The sequence below is a fragment of the Harmonia axyridis genome, chromosome 1, assembly GCF_914767665.1.
Source record: "Harmonia axyridis chromosome 1, icHarAxyr1.1, whole genome shotgun sequence".
NCBI classification, from domain to species: domain Eukaryota; kingdom Metazoa; phylum Arthropoda; class Insecta; order Coleoptera; family Coccinellidae; genus Harmonia; species Harmonia axyridis.
The window spans coordinates 900,471-913,220 of NC_059501.1; the positions used below are offsets into that span (position 1 = coordinate 900,471).

At 31.2% G+C, this 12,750-nt stretch overlaps 1 protein-coding gene and 1 long non-coding RNA gene across 6 annotated transcripts in view; one reads left to right on the forward strand and one right to left on the reverse strand.

The window, feature by feature from the left end:
* Positions 1-1,670: 1,670 nt before the first annotated feature.
* Positions 1,671-8,553, reverse strand: LOC123671519. Of its 5 annotated transcripts, none has more exons than XR_006746122.1 (5): positions 8,316-8,553; positions 7,678-7,858; positions 5,635-5,795; positions 2,402-2,711; positions 1,671-1,809 (listed from the first exon to the last, which is right to left on the reverse strand). It is a non-coding gene; the product is annotated as an uncharacterized LOC123671519 (long non-coding RNA). The 5 variants fall into 5 exon arrangements; XR_006746120.1 differs by having other exon boundaries at positions 5,615-5,795; XR_006746123.1 differs by lacking the exon at positions 7,678-7,858 and having other exon boundaries at positions 5,615-5,795; positions 8,316-8,550.
* A 1,391-nt stretch (positions 8,554-9,944) lies between these two features.
* The window catches only part of LOC123671521 (glutamate-gated chloride channel), a 65,971-nt gene continuing 63,165 nt past the window's right edge, over positions 9,945-12,750 (forward strand). The window contains exons 1-4 of the mRNA XM_045605405.1: positions 9,945-10,026; positions 10,477-10,558; positions 10,779-10,967; positions 11,030-11,218. The gene's annotated coding sequence lies outside the window, so the exon portion shown is untranslated. The remainder of the gene's footprint in view (positions 10,027-10,476; positions 10,559-10,778; positions 10,968-11,029; positions 11,219-12,750) is intronic.

Consider the following 12,750-nt stretch of genomic DNA (forward strand, 5'->3'; position numbering starts at 1 on the left):
AAAATGATTAATTTTACCATTTAATATTCACCATTTTTGAAATTTATTTCTATTACGGGTTTTACCACGATATACAAAATGAGAACACAAAAAATGGATCAATTTAAGTATTTTCTCCCTGAACCCTGTAATTTTGAGAAATCGTTGCTACCGATATTTTAAATTTTCGACAACACTGGCGGCTTGATTGGTAATGCAAATTTAGGGCCTAAATGATTCAACAACCGAGAATTCCGTTCATTATTTTATTTTAAGAGAATATCTCACTTACCTTAAAATTATATTTTTCTCTCTCCTGTGCAGAAAAACAACAAAATAAATAATTTAATCGACAACAACAGTTAACAATTTCAAAATGAAATAGATATGTCAGCGAAGGGCTGAGAATATCATAGATTTTTGCGCGCTCGTTTAGTAATATTTCAATAAATTTGATCTTTCGAGATTGAAAATATAATAATCCATTGTTTTCTGAAGAAGTATAGTTAATATATTTTCGAATGTGATATTTTTCAATAATTGAATGGTAAAACTGACTTCCATATGCTTCAATTTTAAAGTTATAATTTTGAACTGACGACCATTTTTTAGTAACTAGGACAATTGAGCTGAATGATCAAAAAATCTTCTAATCAAAAAGCTCTGAAGCTGAAAGTTCAGAAATAACTTTTTTTTTTATGCCCCATATTGACACAAAATTCCAGCAAAATATGGTGAATAATTTCTGAGATATCAAAACTTTTTGAAATCATAAAACAATATTTTGGAATCTTGTTGTAATACAATTAGAAAACCAAAAAATCGAGAAATTTTGAACCAAGACTTATTTTACAACTAACTGCTAAGTTTCCATTTAATCGAATTGTTAAATTTTAGAGTTATTGAAAAAACAAAATTTCAAAAAATCTTCGTTTTTTTCTCTCCGACGGATAGAAATGAATTTGACCAAGAATTTTTATCAGTGAAACCTTCAAGACTATTCAGGACTCAAAATTTGAAAATAACAAAACTCTTTGTCAAAAGAAATGACATACTGAACGAGCACGCAATAAATTAACAAATAAATGTTAACAAATTGTAGTAACTAAGATATCAATGGTCATTCGAATGAGGACTTGTCTTCTGCGTTTTTATCAGTTCTTTGGTGTCTGCAGTTTTCCAAAATTCCTTCTAGTCGATAGCTTCACCATAAGAATCTCATTTCGAACAGGAAAAATTGTTGAGAAGTGAATATTGAAAAAAATATCACAATTAAAAATCAGATACAGAAATGGTTCATGTGTATTTAACTTAGAGAGAGCGTTTTGAACTTGTAGTTATTTATTTTATTTGAATTTGAACTTGATAGAAATTCATTTGAATCGAGATTAAATGACTTTTCAATTGTTTCACAACACACTAGCTTTTTCAAATTTTATATTTTGGATAATTTAAATCTGATAGATCTGATTTGCGATATTTAATTTCTATTCTGTAGTTATTTATTGACTGGGTTAGGTCATATTGTTTATTTCAATTGATATACTTCATTCATTTAAAGATAATAATTCAAGTAAATTTTCAGAAGAACAACGAAATCTTGATAAACAACAGCATCTACAGGAATTATACCATGAAATATGACATTTTATCATACAAATATTATTAAGTTCCGAACAATACCTACCTTTGGTATGTTGTCTCCTCATTCTTTTTTGCTAAAATTTCAACTGATGTTTGTGTGATTGTCTTCAAGATTGGATGAATAGAGTAAATTTTTCAATCATTATTCATTTTGACACAAAAAACTTGTGATATTTGAAGAGACACCTGAAAATGATCCAAGTTAGAGAAAATATAACAACTAGTTTAAATCTTATTTTAAGTAACACTTTTTCAATTTGTGCGAGTCTGCTACATAGAAAAATGATCTTTTTGTTGCATTGACTAGAGGGTACTAGGAAAAAGTTAGACTTGTTCGTTGTTTTCTAACAATTTCACGTTAATCTTTTTTTTGAAATCCATTGCGATTGGAAGATATATAGACATAGTGCATAGTACTGATTCATGGACAGGCTCGGTTATTTATTATCGAGTTGATTTAGCACAAGAGAAAAATCATGGAAAATGGTAGATGTGTTACAGAAATCAAAATTATTATGTATAGAGAATATTTTTACGGAGAAGCACGGACATGTAGTTAGAGCTTTAGTGTGCTTGTTAAACTATAAGAGTTTTCATTAAGAAAGTTGAGTAACTTAGCGGTCATTCTGGGTTCAAATTTCTCAGCCTGATATTCATTTTATCCACAATGTTATATGATGTTTTCATTATGATCGTAAATGCTTCCTAAAGGAATCCAGATCTAAACAAGAGCACTTTACTTTAGGAAATGATGTCATTTAAAAAATACAATACTTACAATACTTTCTGGATGACACTGCTATACAACATCCACTCAATTATTTGGAGTAACCAAAGAAGAACGTTCTTCTTGAATGTCTCCGTCATTTTTATTTCATCTCAACATGGAACTCCAACAGTTGAACTTCGAAGGATGCAAAGCTAATAGATTCGAAGATTTGGGTTGAAAAATATTCTGGTATTGATTTTCAATTTCCATTCATAAGTTTTAAAACTGTGAAACTGCTCTTTTGGTGATTCTAGAGTGACCGAAACTAATGGGAGGATATATACAGGAGGTGAGGCCTAAAACAAACAGGAACAAGGCTCTGCAACATAGGAAATATATAATAATATATATAATTTTCAGTCAGGAAGTTGAGAAACAATTTATAAGAATCTTCAACAGCTCCTTACTCTACCGAAGGTAATGAAGCATAGTGATTACTTCTAGGTATCTATTTTCTATTTAAGCTATAGCAAAGGCGGAAGTAGAATATTTTTTTAATTGTTTTTTCGAATTATCATACTCTGCTCAATTACCTATTTGTACTGTTTGGCAAATTATCTACGTAAAATTGTGATTTCCCGATAGAAAAACAACTACAATTTAACAATCAAAACCGCTGAAGGAGCCGTCTAAGGAGATTCAATTTATAATAATCGAAGTAGACTTGATTGCATTTTGATTATTACAGAATGCACTCAATTTGTGTCTTATTCATTGGTCTTGGAGGCTTTTCAATTATGATAAAATTCATGTTATGACATAAGACATTTTGCCTACAATGGAAATCTGTTATTTTCTGAATTTTTGGAAAATTGTTTGGCAAAATATCTCATGGCATATGAGAACATAAACGATGAATGATATTTCCCCTGTTATAGATTTTTTCATCTTATTTTTATAATTTTTTTTATTTATTTTTCTGTTTTTTCATCTTTTTTGATTTTTTTGAGTTTGTACTAACTCTTTTATGTTTTTTTCTTCTGGGGAATTCATAAATATTATAACAAGCATAATAGTTCTGTGTCATTAGTGATATTTCCCTTGTTATAGTTTTTTCATCTTTTTTTTTTTTTCAACTTTTTTATTTATTTTTCTGATTTTTTTAGTCTTTTTATCTTTTTTGAGTTTGTACTGATTCTTTTATGTTTTTTTTTCTGGGAAATTCATGAATATTATAACAATCTTTATGGTTCTGTGTCATTTTTATGACACAGTTACAAGCATAGTTATTGACTTGATACAGATATTTTCATTGTGAAACAAATTGAAATACATGTTTTCTTTTGGCAGCATAGGTACAATTTAAAAATCAAAACCGCTGAAGGAGCCGTCTAAGGAGATTCATTTTATAATAATCGAAGTAGACTTGATTGCATTTTGATTATTACAGAACGCACTCAATTATTGTCTTTTCATTGGTCTTGGATGCTTTTTGATTATGATAAAATGCATGTTATGACATTAGACATTTTGCCTACAATGGAAATCTGTTATTTTCTGAATTTTTGGAAAATTGTTTGGCAAAATATCTCATGACATATGAGAACATAAACGATGAATGATATTTCCCCTGTTATAGATTTTTTCATCTTATTTTTATAATTTTTTTATTTATTTTTCTGTTTTTTCATCTTTTTTGATTTTTTTGAGTTTGTACTGATTCTTTTATGTGTTTTTTCTGGAGAATTCATAAATATTATAACAAGCATAATAGTTCCGTGTCATTGTTATGGCACAGTTACAAGCATAGTTATTGACTAGATACAGTTATTTTCATTGTGAAACAAATTGAAATACAGTCATGTTTTCTTTTGCCAACATACTTGTACATATTTTGTTAATTTGATACACCGGAGGAATGAATAAAAAAATTCACATACAATAATCTTTCATTTGACTTGAAAACTTATAATTTTTATCTAATATATTATATGACAGTGGATATTCTGCCTGAAATGAAAAATTGGATATACATATTTTCAATTCGTGAACCATTGTTTGGCAAAATATCCCATGACATAAGAGAACATAAATATTGAAGCATTGTTCCCATTCTTTTCTTTTTGTTGTTTTTTTATGTTTTTCTTTTTTTGTTTTTTTTGGGAATTTATTAATATTATAACAATCATCAAATCTTCAGTACATAAGTCACATAGTTGAGGACTAAATATAGATATTCTCATTGAATAAATCAAAATACAATCGTGATTTCTTTCAAACTACACATATATTATTTTATGTCAGTGGACATTCCGTCTACAATGAATGAACTGATATATTTCAAACTCGTGAATTATTGTTCGACAGGATATCCCATGGTTATAAAATGTCAATGTGTCATTCTGCCTACAATAAATTCTGATGAATTTATCCATTATCGAATGATTGTATGGCAGAATATCGCATTAAACGAGAGAGAATAAAATTGGATAAGTGAAGATATTCACTATGTGAAAAACATTGATTAACAATAAAAAAATTATTGCCTCTTTGAGCGACCAAGACCAATTCATCCGAATCCTTCAAATGAAGGACTTATGAATTAGAGAATCCCTTTCGTGACTGTTCCAGGGTACTATTTGTCTTATTTCTTCCCCAAAAATCTACTACTAATCTAATACTAGATAATTGATAACTTGCCAACAGTCAAATTGTATAGTTTAGCAGAATTCAGTACAGAAGTAAGAAAATTCGCCTAAATGGTGAAAAATGAAATAGAAGTACATCATTTCCGGACATCAATGGCATATATTAATGAATATGATCGAAAAGTTTCAACCATAATTCTATAATTATGACTATAATTCTTTTCTATTCCTTTCTGAAGTATTTTTCGAAAAATTGATGTCATTATTTGAATGTTTATTACAATTGGAAAATTTTGGATACGTAAGAATTTCGAATTTGTTTTAAAAACTTCAATTTTGTGGTCTGTAAAGCGACAAACATAAAATTATGCATTGAATTGAAATTCTCGGATAGTGCCAAACAAAGAACTTGATCGCGGCAATCAAGATCCAAATCAACGTGAATATTTCAAGTTTTTAGTTCTTTCCCTCGAAGAGTTATCGTGTTTACGGGCGGAAATTTATAAATAAGAACATGAATTCGTCATAACTGAGTCCAACCCTATTGTTTGCTATAGGATCGAAATTCGAAAATTATAGACTATCGTTTAAAATAATAAATGTACACCACCAAAATAGGTTAAAATTTTCTTACCTTGTCAGTTCCTTCCTTACCTCCCTTTTTTCCAAAAATTTTGGGGTCCTTTTGTGTATCTCTTCATTTCGAAGACGTCTTTTTATTTTTCTTATACTCTCTCAAAAAGAAAATCCCAATAGCAAATGATCAGTGAGAATTCCAGACTTCTGCTCCAATGTAATACAATCAGCTATAAATTCTGAAAATAATAAATTATCATAAAATCATTCAATATCAGGTTTGATAATTTATGAAGGAAAACTAACTATTCGGCGAAAATGAAAGAAAAACTCCAATATTTGCCAAGAAGTAGGTTACAGTGACATTTACCAACCTTCGAAGATTTTTTCAATTCTAGTTTAATTTTTATATTGAAGTATTGCAGGTACAAGATGAAAAAATTCCAAATTTCAGAAAGTATAAATATTAACATGAATGCTTATCAAAGTTGGGAAGAAAATAAATCACCAAAATTCTCAATCGTTATCTACACATTCAAGTAGATTTCAATTCATTTCAAAAAGTGAAGAATAAATGGAAAAAGTACCTAAAAAATATAATAAGGACAATTTACTACACGAATGATAAGAAAGAAATCAACAATTCTTACATTTTCCTTCAAAAATCCTCTTCAATTTAACACTATAATATTCATCTCTCGTGACAAAATGTCCGCGAAATCTACTAAAGACAAAAGCACAGGTTTCTCGATCACAAAATTTTCATTAATTCGCGTAAACAAACTTCTGAGAGACGACTGCCCGACACGGTATAATGAAAAATACTTCCAACTGCATCCTGATAAAGATAAACATCTGGCAAATTCAAACCTGATTTTCTTCAACTATCTCATTTCGAATGATTCATCTTTCGTGAATTATCAACAGATGATCGGAAAATGCAAACTTATCAGTTCGAATTCTCGCTGACCGAATTTTGTATGGAATTGGAAAGATTTTGGACATTTTCAAAAGCGAATATTTTTATTGTAGATAGTATCAAGTGTGTTTGAATTTGATACAACATTTCTATCTACACAAAAGACTTTGACTGCGTGTCTGTATGTCGGTCTGTGTGTCGGCGAATCCTTACAACATCGAGAACTTCTACAATTTTTGTTTGATTTTATTGAAATTTGGTATGGATATTAATTCAGAGTTCTAGATTTTCCTATTGAAAATACCGCGTTGAGCAGAGGCTGATATTGATGAAATTTTATACGGATATTGGAAACCAGAACAAATTTATTCCAAAAACATGTTTTGAACTTCCAGAGCTCTACTCGAGCGCTACTTCCATTACGATTTTCGAATTTTGAGCCGGGAACGGTCCCGAACGATAAGGTTCGATTAACTGAAGCTGTCTGTATTCTGTTCATCCCTCAGGCTCGGCTGGGCGTGAACACGATAACTCTCGAACGGAGGAACCTAGAAACTTGAAGTGAATATTTCAAGTTTTTAGTTCTTTCCTTCGAAGAGTTATCGTGTTTGCGGCCGGAAATTTATAAATAAGACCACGAATTCGTCATAACTTAGTCCAACCTTACTGTTTTGCGACCACTACAGGCTGAAAATTCGACAATTATAGACATTGTGGTGAAATGATTACAGGATTTGTTCGGGGAACGACTGCTCAATTTTAGTTCGATTAAAACTTTCTGAGAGATTCGATCAATTCTAGATAAAAAGGAAAGTGAAGAGTTTCTTATTGAACAAATGAAAATACTTCTAAATTTGGAAACTCGCGAGCCATTTAAATATATTGGAAATTCGAATTCAATGAAACATTAGTGAGAATTTCAACACAAAATTGTCACTTATCACATTCTGAGAAAATTTTGTTCAGCAAACTAAAAAAAATATAAAAAAATAATTTTATCTATTTTTTTTTTCAATTTCAACCGTCAAACGAAATTTGGCCATACAAGAAATCAACCGAGATTGATTTTGATCTTGAATTCTTGAAGTCGAACCAAACTCATTGGGACCTTTCCATGCTCGAAATTCGAAAATTACAGAAATTACAGACTATCGTTTAGGATAAGAAATCTACAACACCAGAATATGTTAAAATTTTCTCACCTTGTCAGTTCCTTCCTTACCTCCCTCTTTTTCAAAAAATTTGGGGCAGTGTTGTGTATCTGTTCATTTCTAAGACGTCTTCTTATTTTTCTTATACTCTCTGAAAATGAAAATCCCAATAGCAAATGATCAGTGAGAATTCCAAACTTCTGCTCCAATGTAATACAATCAGCTATAAATTCTGAAAATAATAAATTATCATAAAAATCTTTTAGGTACTAAATCATTCAATATCAGGTTTAACAATTTATGAAGGAAAACTAACTATTCAGCGAAAATGAAAGAAAAATTTCAATATTTGCCAAGAAGTAGGTTACAGTGAATTCTGTGCTTTTAGGATTTGCACAGATATGAAATTTACCAACCTTCCAAGATTTTTCAAGTATAGTTTAATTTTTATATTAAAGTAATGCAGGTACACGATGAAAAAATTTCAAATCTCAGAAACTATAAAAACTAACATGAATGCTTATCTAAGTTGGGATGAAAATAAATCACTAAAATTCTCAATCGTATTCTACTCCTTCAAGCAGATTTCAATTAATTTCGAAAAGTCGAGAATAAGTAGAAAAAGTACCCAAAAATATAATAAGGACAATTTACTACACGAATGATAGGAAGAAATCAACAATTCTTACATATTTCTTCGAAAATCCTCTTTAATTTAGCACAATAATATTCATCTCTCGTGACAAAATGTCCGCGAAATCTACTAAAGACAAAAGCACAGGTTTCTCGATCACAAAATTTTCATCAATTCGCGTAAACAAACTTCTGAGAGACGACTGCCCGACACGGTATAATGAAAAATACTTCCAACTGCATCCTGATAAAGATATACATATGGCAAATTCAAACCTGATTTTCTTCAACTATCTCATTTCGGATGATTCATTTTTCGTGAATTATCAACAGATGTTTTCGAAAATGCAAACCTATCAGTTCAAATTCTCGCTGACCGATTTTTGTTTGGAATTAGAAAGATTTTGGACATTTTCAAAAGCGAATATTTTTATTGTAGATAGTATCATGAATAAACTCTCTTATTATTATTATTATTATTATAAAGTGTGTTTGAATTCGATACAACATTTCTATCTATCTCCGTTCGAGAGTTATCGTGTTTACGACCGGCCGAGCCTGAGAGATGACCAGAATACATCATCAGTTAATCGAACCTTATCGTACGAGACCATTTACGGCTCAAAATTAAAAAAATGATAATGAAAGTAGCGATCTAATAGAGCTCAAAAAGTTAAAAACATGTTTTTTTGGAATAAATTTGTCCCGGCTCTCAAATCCGTACAAAATTTTATCAACGTCAGCCTTTGATCAACGTAGTTCCAATATCTGGAAAAGCTGTATTTTATTTACGACAATCTATAGCTCTAAATTTGTATCCATACCAAATTTCAATAAAATCAGAAAAGGATTGTAGAAGTTCTCGATGCTGTAAGGATTCGCTGACACACAGACCGACATACAAACGAAGTCAAAGTTTTTCAGGATGTTCCAAGAACAAAAGAGCAAATATTATACATATTTATCGGTTGTCAGTGGAATGAAATCATTTCTATACCTCTGGTGTACATAGAAATGTTTTTCTCTAATTCTGTGGTTATTCCGTTCATTCTTCCACATCTTGTAGAACAAAATCGTGCGAGAATATATCAGAAACGCACAGTTTTCATGGTTATATTTTATTATTCTATGTTGGCACTCCAAACTTTCCGCCACGGCTTTATCTGTCAATTCATCAATTTGCCTTAAAGAAATCAGTTCTGCCAACCAACATTTTTCAATGCAAAAAGCACTAAATTATATTTATGGAAATATTTCATTAATTTCAATGAAAATGCAATGAATTAGAGAAAATAATGTATAATACTCGTACAGAAGGCACATTCTACCACTCGTTCATTCCAAAACTCTCCACTTCGTGGCTCGTTTTTGAATTTTGAACTCGTGGAAGAATATCAATGCCTTCTGCACTTGTATTATAAATAACTATATCGAAATCGAACGCACTTGATTCCATCTATGAGATAAATATTTCAAACAAAATTTAGTCTGCGAGAATATCGAACTGACAAGTTTGCATTTTCCGAACATATGTTGATAAGTCACGAAAAATTAATCGTCCGAAATGAGATAGTTGAAGAAAATCAGGACGCAGTTGAAAGTATTTTTCATCATACCGTGTTGCGCAATCAGGTGTTTGTTTACGCGATTTGATGAAAATTTTGTGATCGAGAAATCTGTGCTTTTGTTTTTAGTAGATTTCGCGGACATTTTGTCACGAGAGATGAATTTTATTGTGCTAAATGGAAGAGGATTTTGAACAAAAATGTAAGTATTGTTGATATTTCTGCTACCACTTGTGTAATAATTTGTCGGGTACTTAGTGTTCAGTTAATAATTAACTTCAAGAACTGAATTATTGAAAACTGATTGGATATGTAGAATGCGATTGGGAATTTTGGTGAATTATGTTCTTTCTTCTTTTGATAATCATTCAACTGTATCTATACATTCTGGAATTTGAACATTTTCCATCGTGTTCATTAATCCATTAGGTATAAAAACCAAACTAGATATGAAAAAAAATCTTCGAAGGTTGGTAAATTTCATATCTGTGCGCATCCTGAAAGCACAGAATTCTTTTGACCTACTTCTTGGCATATTTTGAAGACTTTCTTTCATTTTCGACGAATAGTTCATTTTTCTCCATAAATAGTTAAACCTGATATTGAATGATTGAGTATCTAAAAGATTTTTATGGTAATTTATTATTTTTAGAATTTATAGCTGATGGATTGTATTATATTCAAGTAGAAGTCTGGAATTCTCACTCATTATTTGCTATTTTGGAAATGACAAGGTAAGAAAATTTCAACATATTCTAGTGTAAGGTTTGCTATCTAAAAAGATAGTGTCTTTTTGTCCATGTCTATAATGTTCGAATTTTAGGCCAACAAAAGCCTAAATAATAATAAGAGATTGATACCAATTCTATTGCTGGTATTTTTTTATGAATAGGTATTCCTAGTATTCAATGATTGAGTATCGAAAAGATATCCACAATTATTAATTATTTTCAGATGTAATGGCTCATGGATATTTTCAAAATGTTGGAGCAAAAGTATGTAATTCTCACTGATAATTTTCCATTGGGATTTTTGTTGAGAGAGTATGAAAAAGGTAAAAAGACGTCTTTGAACTGCATAGGCACTCACCATGACCCCAAAATCAGTGCCAAGTCTTGATCTATCACTTCTTTTGGTGAAAAGGTATTCCTGAAGTTCAATGATAGATTAACGAAAAGATTTTTACAATTATTTATCATTTTCAGATCTAATGACTGATAGATATTTGTATGATGATGGAACAGAAGTCTTGAATGCTGACTGATCATTTGCAATTAGGTTTTTTTTTGAGAGAATAAAAGAAAGAAAAATAAAAACACGTTTTCGAAATGAACAGATACACAACAGGACTAGAACATTTTTGGAAAAGAGGGGGTAAGGAAGGAACTCACAAGGTAAGAAAATTTCAAAATATTCTGGTGTTGTAGGTTTTTTATCTTGAACGATAGTCTGTACTTTTCGAATTTTGAGTCGAGAAAGGTCTCAATATATTTAGTTCGACTCTTAAAGAATTCAAGATCAAAATCAATCTCGGTTAAGTTCGTTTATGGCCTAATTTCGTTTGACATTAGAAATTGAATAAAAATAACCGTCAGATAGAATGTAAATTTTTATTTAAAGGCAGTATTTGAAGAGGTCCTTACTACTGTTCATCATATCAAAATTTTCTTCAAATTATATCAAGTAACGGGTGTTTGTTTTGTTCGAGGTATATAACTTTAAGTTGGCATTACTGTTCAAGATGGCGACCGATTTAACAGGTGTTAAGTGATTTATTCTCAGTTTGATTTGGCAATTCATCATGAATAGACTCACGTCTGAACAACGCTTGCAGATAGTGCAATTTTATTTCGAAAATAATGGTTCTGTGCGGAATACGTATCGCGCACTACATCCATTTTATTTTGTTTAACGATGAAGCGCACTTCTGGTTGAATGGCTACGTCAACAAACAAAACTGCCGCATTTGGAGTGAAGCTAATCCTCAAGTGTATGTCGAAACACCGTTACATCCAGAAAAACTGACTGTTTGGTGCGCTTTATGGGCTGGCGGAATCATTGGTCCGTACTTCTTCAAAAACGATGATGGCTAGAACGTTACAGTCAATGGTGATCGGTATAGAGCCATGATTACTAACTTTTTCATTCCTGAATTGAACAATCATGATGTCCAAAAGCTGTTGTTCCAACAAGACGGCGCAACATGTCACACAGCTCGTGCCACAATCGATTTATTGAAAGACATGTTTGGTGACCGCCTAATTTCACGTTTTGGACCTGTGAATTGGCCTCCAAGATCTTGAGATTTAACAACGCTAGACCACTTTCTGTGGGGCTCTGTAAAGTCATTGGTCTATGCGGATAAGCCACAAACCCTTGACCATTTGGAAGACAACATTCGCCGTGTTATTGCCGATATACGGCCACAAATGTTGGAAAAAGTCATCGAAAATTGGACGTCCAGATTGGACTACATCCGAGCCAGCCGTGGCGGTCATATGCCAGAAATCATATTTAAAATGTAATGCCACAAGATTATCTTGCGGATAAATAAAATTCATGTCAATCGAATAATCCATCGTTGTTTTATTGCAATTTAAAGTTCTATAGCTTTAAAAAAAAACATCCTTTATTAAGAAGTTAGAAATTTATTCCAGTAAAATGGATTTCCAGTGACGTCATTTAGGAGGCCGTAGGGAGGGCCGTAGAAAAAAAAAGTTTGGAACTTGTCATATTATTTTTTACTTTTGATTTGAATCCGAGAGATTTCCTACATTTTCCCGGACACCCTGTAGATATAGGTAATCATCAAAATCGCGTGAATCCAGGTGAAAAACCCCTCTTGACCACCTCCAAACCGTCCTCCAAGGACCTACCGTCCAAAAATAAAATTTGACACGGCGACTGTCAAAACGCACCGGACAAA